General features: G+C 38.6%; 1 long non-coding RNA gene across 1 annotated transcript in view; it reads right to left on the bottom strand.

The window, feature by feature from the left end:
* LOC148188850 (uncharacterized) overlaps positions 1-16,417 on the bottom strand; it is a 111,658-nt gene extending 95,241 nt beyond the window's left edge. The window contains exon 1 of the long non-coding RNA XR_015777152.1: positions 16,351-16,417. This is a non-coding gene — a long non-coding RNA (uncharacterized LOC148188850). The remainder of the gene's footprint in view (positions 1-16,350) is intronic.
* Positions 16,418-16,913: the final 496 nt, after the last annotated feature.

The raw sequence follows: 16,913 nt of genomic DNA, 5'->3' as shown, positions 1-16,913 counted from the left end.
ATGGAGCAGCTCTGGGTTTTCTCTCTTCATCACATCACAAATTAGAGCCCCGGTTCAACTGGAGCTTTAGGATTGAACTGCTTAAGCTCGGAAAATAACATAGAAATTCTGCTCGAGTGTTGATGCCTGGCGTCAGATTGCCGCTCCTCAAATATACAGAAACCGCTGAGTATCAGGACCACCTGCTCTTGCCATGAAATAGACTGATAAGGTGAAGGTTATGATCTTTAATTGATTTCACTCCCATTTCACTCTTGAAGGGAGATGTAGATGGAATCATTTTTTAAGCCTGGTGACATGGTGGAAAAGGAGGGCAACGTTAGCAGGATGAGTTAATATTTTGTGTAGTCGGGGTATGTGAAATCAAATGATTAGACCTGCATGGGAGGAAACAGCTCATGGGAATGATCCTTAATGTTTATGTTGGATTATTCTTTGGATTGTTGCAGCTGTCTATCTCAGATTCATTTGTGCTACAGAGTATGTTAGTCTAGAAAAGACGTGTAGCAACTCACATGTGCACATCTAAAATATCTCAATGTGAGCTGCATGGACAGCAAAATAATACAGTAATACACTAGAAAGGTATCTGCACACTCGAATTCAAGGTCCCTGTAGCACATAATAATGTAATAATTTCCTGAAAATGTAGTCATACCTAAAAATGTAATGTCTTAACCTGATCAAAAATGTAATAAAACCCAATAATGTAATAACAATGCAGTTACATCGCCTGACTGATATTGTAAAAACATTTTATTTTAATGATAATGTAATACCTTAGGTGGGATTATTTTGTTTCTTCAAAACTTAGAATATAATCCTTGTAGCTTCTTTTTGAAATGTAAAGTGTGCAAGTGCAAGAAATTTATATTTATTTAATTACTGGTAAAAAAATATTACATTATTGGTTTTATCACATTTTGTATGAAGCCAAATGCAAACTTTCTAACATTTTCATGCATTAATACATTTTCAAGAAATTATTACAGATCAGATGTTCCTTAAAGGAATACTTATTCACCCTTTGTTAAGTTGCCTTGATGAAGAAAACTGGCTATTTCTTACATAGAAATAAAAAAAAAAACTGTGTATTTATTACATCAAAATAAAAATTCTTGGTGAATTTAAGTCATAGGCAACCATATTTAACAACAGCAAAACTGTATCAAAACATCTGTTTACAAACTCACAGCATTTGTGCAGGATCTCATTTATCCACTCGTATGCTTCCCAAACAGACAGACAAAGACAGTAATTTCGCCTAACTGAACATGAGATCTGTTGGTCCACCAATGTCTCTATTGGTAGTTTGCTAGTGTTATTTTCGGAGTATGATGTTTTAAAGGGTTAGTTTGGATTCACCAAAGCTACATAATAACTGTTTGCGGCAGTAGTGGACCAGCAGTTCCTGTGCTCAGCGAGGCAATATTACTGTTTTTGTCAATGGAATCTCACTTTGAACAGAGCAATGATAAATTTCACTTTAGTTCAGTTTCCTGTCAGAAAACTGTACCAGACACATGCAAGAAAAAAAGTTTTCTTCATAAATTTAATGTCAAATTATGTGAGTAATTGATACACAGCAGGGACTATGTTTACATGCAATAAATATTTGGATTTTGGCCCCCATTCTGAAAAAATACAATGGTCCTACTAATTTATGTCTAATGAAATTTAATATTCCACTAATATCCCTGTTTACATGCAGCCCTGCAACGTGTCCTTTTCCTGTTCCTATCCTATTTTGCTTCTTTGCATCATAATAGAACCAAAATAGGATTCATTCCCAGTTTAATTGGAAAATCCTACATCTGGGAGAAAGGCCTAATTCGGAATATATCCAATACCAAATATGCTGTTTACATGACCCTTATCAGATATAGAGTACTGTCATATTTGAAATAATAGTGGATTATTAGCGTGCATGCAATAAGCTAATGTTTCAAACAGACAGATATTCCTCAGGAGACACGGGTCATCTCAGTGGAAAAAAATGCTAAGAAAAGCTAAATGGAGCTCTGATTCCAGTGTGAGGTTAACTCTCTATTGTATTCTAGCTTTACAGCAGGTCATATAGTATTCATTAAGCATGTAAATGGGACATTTTACTACAACGCATTTATATAGTATTTTTTCAGTTTGAATCTCAAATGATGAATTTCTGCAGTTATTTGTTGCATTGTTGAAAACTGGCCTTGTCTGACCAGTAATATCCACATAAAGAAACCGTTAACTATTGACATTAAAATGATTAAATTTTACAAGATCAAAAAATAACTATGATTCTCAACCTTGAAGCCACTGTGGACTAGAGCTTGTGTGAAAAACAAAAGCAGTTCATCTCAACTCTAAAATGTGGTTTGCTTATTGTTACTTCAGTTGGGCGTTTGACCTTCACTCTGCAGAATGATGAAGCCGCACAGTCTGACACTTCGAGGCTGTTTTCACATTCATCCGCTGAGAAGGGAAAGTTTCTCTGTTCTCATCATAAATCTGAGTGTAGGGTGTGTATGCAAGAGCATTTCTGTGACATCACAAGTTTAGCAGTCAATCGTAGTTCAGCAACTGACACAAGTGTGATAAGGAAACTTAAAATTTCCAGAGCACACACACTGAGAGTGGATTTTAGAGTTAAGAAGACATCTTGTGTCCAGTAGTTAAACTTGTGCAATAAAAAAGTATTTGTATATAACAGATTGTGGATTTTTTATTTTTAATTTGAGAGAAGGAGAGGGGATAATTTAAAGATAATTTTTAACAAGGTCAGTAAACTATTTTTGTGGAAAAACCATATAAAACTCAAATTATCATTCAAAGTAGAGTATTTTTATATGTCTGGAGAGGATCATCAATTTCCATGACAACATGGCCAACTCCATCTGCTGTCAGAGCTCAAAAAATAGATACTAAACACTAGAAGTGAGACTATTTAAAAAACTGCTTATTCCAAGGCAAAAGATGAACTTTGAAGCTGAAGACAAATCCCATACTCCATTCCCTTGATGCATCTCTCAAACATCTGATTGTTCAGGTCACAAAGAGTAATATAAGAGCCTCTAAAAGCTCCACTATGCATTTCAGCCGAGCTACCTGTTAACCATTGAGTCAGAATATCATAGAAAAGAAAAAAAAAAAAGAAAAACAAACTGGAATATAGTGGCATATCTCTCACAAAGTACACACAAATTATGTATTTGCACCATGAAGCAAAAGATTCTTGGAATAGAAAAATAACAAGGACGCTTTTCAGCTCCAAATACGATAAATCCTACTGTACGACAAAACTGTGCAACTTAGTATGCTGCATGACATCTTTGTGGACTGCCTCATTATGCCTAATTCATTGCACAAACACAGTGCTTCATATTAAACATCGCAACAACAAAAAAAAGTGTAGTGGTTGCCGCTCGCAGAGAGACAGCGTGAACAGACTCTTTATACACCAGATGCACCCTCAAGTGAGTAGGGACATAATCAGCGAGATGTCCCTCCCCACACACACTCTCTTTCAACTCACCATCTGGCTGATGCTACAGGTGGTTCAGAGGGAAGTCAAAATGATTTCACTTCTTTCCCCCAAGCTGTGCCTGTCCTCGTCTGTCACTGTTTTTATCATCTGTCATTTCAACAATAATGACATCATTAGAATCATTTTCGAATGGTTGATTGTGGGTTGATTTCACCTACACAGTCTGCAAAAGGAGGCAGAAATAAATGTTTGTGCGAGAAAACCATATGCACGGGGGACCACCTCTGTCAGAAGACACAGGACGCCTCTCCTGCTCTGTTCTGGCTCCCTGGCGTGCGATGCATTGCACAAGAGGGGATATTATTATTCTCTTAACAGCTGGATTACATTATTTAGGCTCAAGATAACATTGGAAGCTCGAAGAAGTCCTAGACACAAAACGTTAAGTCCAGAGGAACATAGAACTGGCTAAGGCACAAACTTTAGGTTAATATATGAGGGTAAATGATTCCTTGAAGTATGCTTTTTTTTTTAAATAACATTATTTCTGTTGGGCATATAATTAGATTACATTAGATCAGCAATAGAAATAGGAAATGAGGTAGGGAGAGACAAAACAAAGGTCCTGGGCAGGATACGGACTGGGGATGCTGCTTTTTACAACAGGATATTTTCAGCACTAAACCACAGGTGTGAGTCAATGTTGGCATTGTACGTTTCTGCTAAACACAAATAGATTTTTACATCATACATTTTTACATCTGTTACTATGTAGCAATATTGAAACTTTACATTTCTTTAAGTTTCAACAGCAATGTGGTTAACATGTGGTGAGGTCCAAGCACAAAAAACACTTAACTTTACCCCCTTTTCATGGTATAATCCCAGCTGGAAACACAGTGATGTCCCGTTAAGAGACAACCACATTTCATGGCACAGAAAACACTGCTTTGTGGTATTATCCCTGATCAGAGGTTTGTCAAAACTTTTAGGGAACTAAAAAGTTGCTTGAAAAACAGCAGCGGGTATGTATGAATCGTACAAATGTAACGGATTTGTGGTTTGCATAAATGTACAATGCAACTTTTTTATTCATGTGACTGGGCTGAGTCGTAGAACACAGGCCGACATGAACAGCTGGCCCAGTATCTGTATGTACAGCAGTAATATCCATGTTACACTATTCTGACCCTCACAATATTTAATTCCAATGTCCAATGCTAATCCTAGGAAAGTGTCTACGGTGTTAAAAATATATTATAAAATATATATAAACTATAAAGATATATGATATCCATAAATAGATAAGTAACAATAAAAGTCTTTAGGTGTTACTATCAAGAGTTTAACCCTCAAAGAGTCAAACTGTTACATCAGGACTGTGTGGTTATGGTTTGATCAGATTTGATTGAGAGCAGCCTGGCAACAAAGGCAAATAACCCCACAGCTGTCATCAGATTTTCAATCAAAAGTTGCTGAAATGTGATTGGTGCACAACAGAATGTGGACCACCTGCCCTCTTCAAATTAGTGGAGCTTGGGCAAAACCACAAACACAGAAATCTCCAAAATAAAAAAAAAACAACCCTCGAACAGGCAGAAAATTGCAGTAAAAGACTGAGTGAGGAGCTGCCTAATCTTTACCATACTATTGTTTGACTTTGTACTAATTAATTCTGAATATCTGAAACAGATTCAATCATTTTCTGCAGTGATACACCGATACGAGCTGGGCTTCCTCACTTTCTGTTACTGGCAATGTTTACCCAAGTTATTTTATAGCCTTGTTATATATATATCTTTTAATAAAAAATGAAAATGGATGTTGTCAATTTTCCCCCGTGGTATTGAAAATTATATTGAATATTGAGATCTTCAAGGTATAGTAGCACAGTTAGAAATAACAGTGTTGCGACAAAATGACTACAGGCAATACAGACATTAAACTCTATTGATAAAAAAGCGCAGTTAAAAATAGACATAATCAGCAGCCCAGTCGCCATAATAAAATGTAAAATTTCTGCAAACCACAGATACTTTACATTTGTATGTTTCATACGTATGATGTACTTCAGAACATGGATACGAGTTGAGTATCTCATCGGAAGTAGGAGGGTATAGCATGATGGCAGCCAAGGAGCAGACCAACAAAACATGTTTTTTTTTTTTAAATAAGAGGATGTGACATTTAGAGCTGTGTTTGTAGCAACAAGGGCTTGTATTTTTTTATTTTTTCATGATGATTTTGGACATGTCCTGCTGTGTTTGCACCGACCAAATGGGGCATTTTAAGCCAAAACATGATCTTTCTGTAACCCTAACCATGTAGTTTTTGTGTCTAAACCTGACCACACATTAACCAGCGCATTATCACAACTTAAATTTACAAATTTAACATATTTCTAGTTTGCAGAAATGTTCAACACCAACATTTTTGTCTGCCAGTTGGGCTGAAATCAGGGGACAACATAAGCTTATGTACAAGGAAACAAACAAATATGATGGAACAATGCCTAACAGTCTTCTGTGTGATCCTTTAAAACTACACAGTATATCCTCTGTATGTTTGTGTTTACAAAAGGTTGGGAGAGCGTTACACAACCACACAATCCTACACATAAGATTAGATTGACTGGAGCTGAATAGTGTCACTGGGATTTCTTAAACTGAAGCAAAGTCTGAAGGATGGAGGGGTGGAAGGAAGAAAGGGAGGGGGACAAAGAGGAGGAGATAGTGACAGAGAGAAAAGAAGAAGCAATGAGTAAGAGAGAGAGCAAGAGATTTGGAATTGCTGCCTACTACATTGTTGAAAGATATCTCTCTATTAGCATAAAATTACAATGGTGGAGGGTTGCCTCTGCTTGAGGGATTGTCTGAGATCAGCTTAATCTCCAAGTGCCAGCAAATCTGATGACTCCCACAAAGTTTAATCATGCCACCAGGGCAAGAGAGGACCTGATGAGTACCAAATGACACACTGGGGTATCCACTCCAACAAACCAGTTCCTTTATGAGCACCACATGATCCCACAATGTCCCGCACAACAGGACATCACAGTTTTAATACGTCGGGCGGCCACAGACCACCCTCATAAATGTTATAAGTTCCATGACATCCAGTGACACCTATGAAAAATTATTCATCTATCTCATCATTATCATGGCTTGCAGTGCTCCTGCTGATAGACTCGTAAAAAAGACACTGGACAACCTATATTGTATGTTTCAGTGATGAGTTTTAGTGAGATTATGTCTTTTGCCAGCAGTAAATCTGATGGCTTCGGCCACCAGTGAGTGCATTTTCCATAAGTAAGTTACGTCAAGGATATGTATGTGGTAACTTTGATATCCAACTTTTTCAGTATGTGTACAATCACCTGAGTATGCTGCAAAAGAAGTAATGATTAAGTCTGGAATAACTAATCACTGCATGACTTTAGATAACCAAAAAGAGCATCCTCTTTCTCAATCTAGTGGTGCATCTGGAGCCTGAGCACAGCACTACGTAGCTTCGCACAAAATTTATGGATTTCATTCATAAAAAGTGAACACAACAACAAGATTGCACATTAGCGGATTCAGTTTTACAGTGCTGTGTAAAGTTTGTGCCCCCCTTTCACTTTTACATTTGTTTTTTCAGATGTTTGGTTTGTGATTAATGGAATTTGTCTGCCTCAGAACAGTTTAAATATATGGTAAATGGTAAATGGACTGCACTTGTATAGCGCTTTTTCAGTCTTCCAACCGCTCAGAGCGCTTTCAAACCACGTCACCTTCACCCGTTCACACACACATTTACACACTGGTGGCAGAAGCTACCATACACGGTGCCACCTGCCACTCAGTAACCATTCATACGCACTCACACTCATATGGCGCTGCATTGGTAGCAATGTGGGGTTCAGTATCTTGCCCAAGGATACTTCAAAATGCTGACTAGGGGAACCGGGGATCGAACTCCTGACCTTCCGATTAGAGGACAACCTGCTCTACCTCAGAGACACAGCTATAAAATAATATGAATTCTGTATTAGCTTATGAATTGAGGAAATATAATTTTAGAACCACCTTTGTCATCAGTACACATATCAGGAATTATGACAAGAAAATGGTTGGTCAACATCAAACTCTCATATATTTTGTGACTAAAACCTCACATTCAGTTTGCAACTAGGATTGAACATTATGTAACACGGCTGAAAAAACTAACACAATCACCAGAAATAATATTGGCATTGTACATTTCTGCAAACCACAGATAAATTAAATTTGCACACTGTAATGTAGCAGATAGGATCAAACTTTATGTTTCAACAACATTATGATTAATATTCGGTTTATAACGCCCAAAAACACTTGGTTGAGGTTAGGTTTTGGCTTATACTACCTTGTTGGGGGCACAATCCCCACTGGGAGCACTGAAATATTTCTGCAAAAAACAACTGCTTTTCGTGTGACTATCCCTGCTGGAAGTACAGTGACAGGTCCCTAGAGACGCGTCAGTGTTTTGAGGCTTAAAATCTGTGGGACACAGTAATGACTCGCTGAAAACAACAACCGGGTTTTTGCAGACCACTGTTTGAGACTGTTTGTCTCAAACAGTGGTCTGCAGCTTGGCAGGCATTTTGCCTAAGTGTCACACAATCTACCATCTCCTACAACTTTGGATTACAAGATTAGAGTATTTTACATATTAAATCACTTTAGAAATGGTGATGAGATATATATAAAACATGCAAGTATTGGTTTGTAGAAATGTGCAATGCCAACATTTTCTGCTGGGGACTGGGCTGTGAAAACAGCTCTTCATGGATTTTCTTCTCAAGCTGCTAGATGGATTAGGGGAATATAAGAACAGCTAAAAGATATACAAATTGTTTTACTTTTCTCAAAATGAATTCCAGATCATATATCATATGTGCAGGTGAAAACAAGGTAAATTAGCTGTCTGTAGATAATAATGTGATTTTTCAGTGACTTAACTCACATCTCAATCTGCATGCTTTGAATACGCCACTGACTCTGTAAGAATTATCTGTTTGTGTGTTTGCCAATCACGGCAGCCTCTGATTGGTGCACCCCATTATGTAATCTCACATTGCAGCCAGTTATTTTTATAACCTGCATCACTTTTTGAACCTCCCATCATTAGAAAAATTAAATATCCTTTGCAAAAATAAAAATATTTAGTCAGTGTTTATTTTCTGGAACCCTTTCTCAGCATGTATTCAACAAACTAAAGTATTCTTTCATCTAACAACTCCCTCCCAGCATTTCACAAAAAACGGTTTCACATCTTAAGCAAATGCTGGATCCATTTTCCAATATTTAAAAAAGTGTGAAATGTTTCTCCCTATTTACTAAAGTTTTGAAACACACCCAACATTTAATAAACGTACAAAAACTTTTCACACATTTGTTAAATACTGAAAGAACTCCAACATTTATCAAATGTGTGAAAAGTTATTATTTTTACACCTTGGGTCCATGTTGGATGTTTTCCAGCATTTAACAAATTAGTGAAATGTTTTGCCACACTGAAAGGCTGTACTTTCTAATTTCAGCTCCTCTTTTGTTGATGGACAGAGAGCAGCACTCCCCTGTGAGCTAGAGGAAGAAGTCTGATTGCCATGGCAGAAAATGTGGGATTAAATGAACACTGTGCTGAAATTAAATTAGATAAAGTGGATCTACAGATGTGAGCCACCGTGCCCCACTGGCAGCAAAACACCAAAATACATTAAGACTGATATAATACAGCAAAACAGTCAGTACATTAGTGCAGTGACACATTCATGGGCCACTTGTGGTTCATTCTAAATGGACCACAAGTGGCCCATGAATGTGTCAAGTTTGTAAAAAAGCACACCTTTTTTTTAATTTTTTTTTTCAAGTACAGCAAATTTCCGGCACAGAGCTTTTATTTTGAAATGCCGTTTCTGTTCATTCTTGTAATATGTTTTATTTCTTTTATACTGTGTAGACCTTGAAGTTAGGCTTGGATGGTATTATGATATATCAAGGTATTCACAAAAGCTGAAGTAATATTTTTTTTAATACCACCATAAATACAGGCACTTCTCTTTCTTTTTAACTCATTGTATGTCGTGCACAGCACACACCATCACAGCCCAATCTGGTGGAACAGGCAGATAAGCTGAAAGACACATCTATACCTAGAGGTGGAGGGATGAGCTAAAAGACTGTAAACAGCCAGCAACGGCAGAGAGAGACTGAGGAATAACGTCATGTTTTTTCACATCTAACTTAGTGAATTAAGGATTTATCAAGAACCAAGATGGTATGGGTGAGTTTTATTTTGTTTCTGTCGAGTTTGACGAAGTGAAGTGTGCTTTAAGATGAGTTCACAAAAATTAATGAAATGAAGCCATGTCAGTCTTACCTGACCAAGAAAAAAAGCTGAATTCAAAAGGTTTACAGTTGTATTTCTCTGTTAAATTGGGAATGTAGGTGTAAGAATATTACTTTTCTTAACATTTTGGGGGTTTCTACTGTGGATTTATTAGTCTAAAAAGCTGAAAGTCAGTAGCGCACTCGCTGTTGGGGCAGGGAGGGCACACTTACACTGTCTTACACCGTATACCCGATGAAATTTCAGTGGGGTATGAAGATATGATAAATTAGATACCGCCCAAGCCTAGTTTTCATTTTGTGAATTAGACTGAATATGTGGTAATTTATAATGTGTGGACCTTTAACTAATGACTGGGGAGAAATCTGACCAGACAATATCAGCAGACACTAAACAATCAGGATCATTCGCTCTGCTCGTCTGCATCGCTGCTGAACTGTGCAGGGTGCTTCATGACTATCACATTTAACAATGAAACTGTTTTGTTTCCCTACCACAGCCAGGAAAGACATTTTCTGAGTGAATTAGCCTCTATGCACTCCCAGATGTCTGCATATCACTCCATTATTTTTTCCTCATCGTGGTTTATTTGTCGCTGGTAATTGCCTGTGCTTCAACATGCAGCCATTCATGAAAAGGCAAAACAGACTACTGAAGGGAAACTGACATTTACATTTGAAGTATTCCACTGCTACAAAGAGAAACTTAGAAATTGCACGCCATGTGGATTTATCATGGAGCTAATTGTCTTTTTCTCAGCGCTGTGCAATTCCATTGAACAAGAAGTGGAGTTACATCAGAATTATCTACAGACAAGTCCTCACGATTCCCTTTTTTCCTTCTTTCTGGCCTGGGGGTTCTTAGTTTGCATTCAAGGTCCAGTAAGACATGTTTGATCTTTACAATACAAGTGCCAGTAAAAGTTAAGCCTGAAGATTTAAATTCACTCTAAAATTCATCCTCTCTCCCCAAGAACAATACCTCTATAAGCTCCAACACTTTGTGCACTTCAAAGGCCTTAAAACTGGAGCTTCTTTGTGCTTAAAACAAAGAAGGCCGTGCTTTCTTTCAGGTTTTGGAGGGCAATATCAACAGAAAACCTCTAAAGAATTACAGAAACTCTATAGAAAAATTCACCTGGAAAAGTTTTCCACCTTTTTTTTCTGGCTTCCTAGGATTCTACAGCAAAGTTGTTGAAACAAACGACTGTACGGCTTGAGCCCAGACAAAGCTTGTAAAAAGCGCAGAGAGTAAGCGAATGTGCCCCGTCTTATCATCTGCTGCCACTGCACAGATTAGTGCTGAACAGAATAGAAAAAGGTTGCAAAGGAGAAAAAAAGAATAAAAGCTGCTCTCCAGTATTAGAACAGACAGTTGCATTAGCTTTCTAATAAGAAGAGACAGAGCAATACTGAGCCCTGAAAAAGGGAGAGAGAAGTGTTTCCTCGCAGCGTCCCCCACCTCCCACCCACCCACAGTGCTTTGCTCTCCACCCACATTTTCTCCTCCGTCCTTTCTACTTAAATCAGATAGCAGTTGGTAGCAGGAGAAGCATGTCATAGGTTTAACTCATACAGTATTAATTATACCCCCATCCCCTGACCTCGCTTGTACCGATAATCTACTTCCCACAACCCTGCTCTCTGAATGGAAGCTCTTATCGTTACTAAAGTTGAACCCTTTAGCATCTTCTGCGCCCTGGTGCCATGTGATCCCTTTTGTCCCGTAGGCCCCCGATGATTTATGAGGCTTCCAGCTGGTATTCGTGGTAATATTCCGGATGCGTCAGACAAGGCGAGGAAAAAAAAAAAAAAACTCCTCCTCACTTTTCACTTAGACTGACTGTATTATGGTGATGAGTCTGCATTCTTGCAACGGTGCCTGCATATGACATACAGTAGCTCCACGGCGCAGCGCATCCATAGTGGATTTAGATGGACTGCTGTTGATGTAGTTTTACAGGAGACCTCGTATTTACGCAGGATGTAACATCCGTCAAAGATATGAACTTCCAGCTATAAGGTATTTTATTTTGGCTCCAAGGGAGGTAATGTAATATTCATCTTCGGCTTCCTCAGTTCACTTAGTCAGCACAACAGTTGCCACTCATCATGATGAAGTGTCAACAGTGAGGTAACATCCATAAAGCAACTACAACAAAACTTTTGTTCATCCACCGCTCACCCACCAAAGCTAGCGATAACCAGGTACCTGACATATTTTTGCCAACACACTTACCTCAAAAGCATGCCATAATCAGAATAAATTGAAACCTAAAAAAACAGACTGATCCTGTGACAATATCAGAGAAAAACAACTGCGCCCGACCATTCCTGTTGTGTATTTAAAGATTATCTACAACAAGGAGTAAGAGTGGAGGAAAAAGCCGTGCTGATTTTAAGCCATGTATCTACGTCTTGTACTTTTAAATTAAAAATGGAACTTCTCAGAGACGTAGTCATAATAAATAGAAAGATCTATAATCAAAGACCTGAGTTGGTTCGCAAAGCAACTGAAGCAAGCCACATTTGACAGCTAGTGATATAACTTCACATAGGGGCCGGTCCTTTTTACACACCAATCAAAACAGACATTGGATTCACTCTTCCTGATTTTCAGCCATTTCCTGAAATCATCTGATTGTGGTACCATAAAAATATATTTGCTCAATAAACATAAATTCAGATGTCCTTGTTCCAGGATGAAGCCAGGGTAACACAATTTATTACAGTGACCTAAAATGTGCCATCAACTTAGCTGAGTCGTACACAGGTTAAGACAAGAAATAAAATACAGAGTAGTGTGTGTGTGTGTGTGTGTGGTGTATGTGAAAATATGTAATTAATAATGACACAGCTATATATTTCCACCGCAGGGTTTATATTCATATTGGGTGCAAGTGGTTTGTCCATTATGTGGAAAAAATGAAAGGTAAAGGTTTGGAGGTTGAAGTTCTCAGCATCCATAAAGTACATCAGGCTGTTATGCCAGCATTTCATAGCACAGGAAGAGATGGTAATAGTCCCTTGTACCTTTTAAGGGCCCTCTGCACTACAGTATTTTTTTGCCAACCACCAGCTCGTGGTAGGGACACATCATCAGCTATTGAGCATTATTTGGGCTTTTGCAAAATCACCCAATATGAACACTGTTTGACAAATGGGTTATGAAGTTGCGAGGTTTTGATTTTCAATGTTTTCTTATGGGAGCTGCACAATTAAGCAACATAGAAACAAAACCGCAATATGGCCAGATGCAGTATCCAAATTTAATGAGTTGCAAGTTCACTTGATTCAAGTCACTTCAATGTACAAATGGATGATAAATTTCAGGCAAAAACAGTATGAAGTGTCAGTATGATGTAAGGCAACAACGAGCCGTTCAGGACATGCTTCAATGCTCCGCGCAAATTCTGTGGAACTCTAAGCTATTGAAGGGATGAACACCATTCCTTCACCAAAAGAAAGGGGGTTTTTTTGTTTTGTTTTGTTTTTTTAACCATGTTGTAAGCACATTTGTTTCTGCTGCAAAGGTAGGTATTTTAACATGGGGTCTACAGGAATTGACCTGCTTTTGAAGTCTGCCTAAAGTGACCACTAGAGAAACTGCAGTTTTTGGCACCTTTGGGTTGGCTTTATTTTTAATCCACAAAGGTTGCTGTTGTAGCCTACCAAAAGGACCACCAGGGACAATCACAGACAGCACTAAATAGATTTGAAAATAAAAGTTTGTACTAATTCATTTAGTGTTTTTTGGAGATGGTGGTGGAGAGCACTGTGTTACTCATTGGTGTAAAATCTTCCATAGGTGTTAAACTGGTGTGATGACTTAAGAGTCTGTAGTATTTACATTATTTTAATACTAACTAAACCATTCAGTGATTCCTGGTACACGAAAGTATCTGCATTGTATATATTCCTCCACTCTTTTCTAGGTTTTTCCTTTAATTTGTCTTCTGTCTGTCTGTGCCTTTTCCAAGGCTGGAAACCAAGACTGGAAACCCAATTTAGTTGAAATGACTGTCATGACACAAAGGACATTGCTTGAAATATGTCCTTGTTGTGTGTCATCTGTCCTTCACAGAATAAAACAGCTTCACAGCTACACTTGCCGAATCACAAAAAAGCAAAACATGAAAAAAAAACTTTTCATCAAACGCCCTTCAATGTAGGCCATAAGTTCAGAGGTGCACTTATGTAAAACATAAACGAGTCGGTGCATTTTTTCCTAAACAGAATGACCAGTAACTGCGGGACGACGGGGCTGAGTGATCGCAAAGATCTGAGAGCCTTCAATTACCGTCACCACAGGTGTCCACTGGGCTCAGGATGAGAGAAAATGGAGCAAACCACTGTCAGGTCTTAGTGTTAGACAGCACGTACAAGCTGCCAAGGAAGGAAAGGGAGGAATAGTGAGCTGAATCCCAACACCTGGCTCTAATGAGATTGGCATGCACACCCCGCAGCCATTAGCTTCAACCCAGCCATATGAAATGTAGATTCCTAGAGATGGCAAAACCAATAGGATTAGCCTCCAAGGTCTTTTGTCCACCTACTGTATTTTTCATTTCTGCAGTGTTACGTCTACCACACACAATCATCAAAATACCAGGCACACAACAGATGAAACACTGTGTTTGTGTGTGTTTGTGTGTTTGTGTGTGTGTGTGTGTGTGTGCGTGCGTGCGTGCGTGTGTTTATGTTTACAGGATAGGACCCACCCCTGTCATTTTGTTAAGAAATGTGGAGGAGTTGACTATTCATGGCCAATTATGCAGAAGAGCCGCCGTGTATTATTTTTGTTTGTGCTCTCACCGCTCTTTTCTGATCCATGGTGTGCCTAATGGTGAGTCTGCTTTCTCACAAGATGCTGTGTTATTCAACATCAAGCAATTAAAACTTTAATTAGGCTGAAATGAGAAACTGTCTCTGATGCTTAATTTCTCATTTACTCATGTAAGAGTGAGGCTACGGAGTTTCATTAAGCTCCATCCACCAGGACAACCAATATAGATCTGATACAAAAGCCCCAACTATTCTTTGATTTATTGGTGCTTTGCAATGAGAAATGAGAGTGTTAAGCTGCAGTCATTTGGAGAGAATGCCCCATCAGAGGAACTTACTTAACACTATTATATGATTAAAGGTTTTGTATGTAACGCTTTACATGTCAACATATTTTATTACCAAAGGGTGAACAGGTTTTAATGAAGCAGCAGCGCCTGAGGCTGAAAAATGAAGTCAATGCAGCAGAAATAAACATGTTTAAAGCCTGGTACAAAAACAGTTTTGGTTTCTATAGCTAATTTCAACAGCTATTATAACAGACAGAAATTCTTTTTTTTTTTATAACTCCCCTGTTTACATTGTATTAAGGCCCAACATTACGCATATTTAAAGCCAGGGCTGCTTGAGTGCTATCTGAGAGTCAGATCTACCCCTCACTCCTCCACAGTTCCAACCTTTCATCCAAATATGGTCACTTCTCGCTCAAAAAAAAACCCCAAGATGGCAGCACCTGAAGTGCTGTACTCAAGGATTCAAACTGGCAGTCCATAAACTTATGGGTGACGTCACGGCAGCTTCATCAGTTATAATAGTCTCTGGTTCTAACAGAATGTAAAAACTGTAAAAACTGAGACCTTGCCAAAGTACGTTGGTTGCCTATAACAACCTGTGGACTGATTTCAGTGGAACTAATGTGGGCCTAATTTTCCAGGAAAATGCAAAGGATGTGATGAATCTTAACCAACAAATCCCTTTCTGTCAGAAAGCCATCGAGGTGAACTTCTCCACACAGTGTGCTGCATCTCTCTTCAGCTCTACTACAGTGCTACAGTTTGCAACAATCAGTGCCAAATCTTTTCCAATGAAAGCTGCAAGCACTAGCTCCAAAAGTTACTAGAAGACATAATACACTTGTTTGCATATTGGTGATGTCATTAAACTTTGCTGAAATTGGTTCAATAGAAAAATCCTCAACAAAACATTTGAATGGCATAAGAGCCATGGCTGTTAAACTACAGTGCACCGCTTTCTTGCACTTCCAATCCAGAGAGCGAGAGCTTCTTAACCACAGAAACTCACAAAACTGAACTCCCGCTGTAAGCACTGTGTCACATATCCTCCTGCCTGTCCCACACATACTGCATGGTGCAAGGAAAGAGAGGAGGAAAGACCCCATTCCCATGGCAGAAGAGCCATGGACTGCAATTACTGTAAGCAGTATATATGGCAATGAAATACAATATAATATCCTTTTTACTCTGTTTTCCTGATGATTTCAAGTCGCTAAATTTGTCCCTGGTTGCTTTGTAGAAATAAAAGCACTAAGAGGGTCTGGAAAGTTGTTAAATATACTGACAAAGTTGCCAAGCTGGCAACACTGGCAACAGTAGCTAACATTAGATAAGAAATGGAGTCTGCTAACCTAAACAAACCACAACACAGAGTTCACACATGCTGTGTCTAAGTTACATTTTCCAGCAGAGACGGACGTTCACTTACCGCTGAGGTTTGCACTAGCTGAATTCAAACTGTTCACTGCAGACGAAAGGTCAGTCTCCGTGGAGGTCCCATCTGTGGTCTTCCAGGAGGAAGATCTCTGTTGCTGTGGGTGTGAAGCAGAAGGACAGCCGGTTGAGTTGAAAAATAGTAAATTCATCAAAGTCAGTGACCCCTATCAGAATTTCAGTGCTGAAAAAACCTCAGAGGAAACACTGGCATGTGACATATTGTGGTAGCTGGCTAATATAAAAATCAGCTTGCTTTATAACACAGACAGGAGTGCTAGCTCTCAAATATAGTAAAATAACTCGCTTGCTGTTTGCAAATGTCTTTATTGGATGACGTTACAAAGCAACAAATGTAACCTAAGCAAAGGTTAGCCAGCTAGCTGTACAGCTACACCGCATGGATCTGCTGTCGGTTGCTTTGTAACGTAATCTGATGATGAACTTTGCCAACAGCAAGCTAGTTAGTATGCTGAAGCCAATGGTCCAAATAAAATACAAGAACATGCAGATAATAAAGTTCTTCTAAATTAGATTGTAATTTAATTTGCCAGTCAA

The sequence above is a fragment of the Plectropomus leopardus genome, chromosome 8 (assembly GCF_026936395.1).
Source record: "Plectropomus leopardus strain MGB_pleo_1.0 chromosome 8, ASM2693639v1, whole genome shotgun sequence".
Classification (NCBI taxonomy): Eukaryota; Metazoa; Chordata; class Actinopteri; order Perciformes; family Serranidae; genus Plectropomus; species Plectropomus leopardus.
This window is presented reverse-complemented; position numbering and strand designations above follow the sequence as displayed.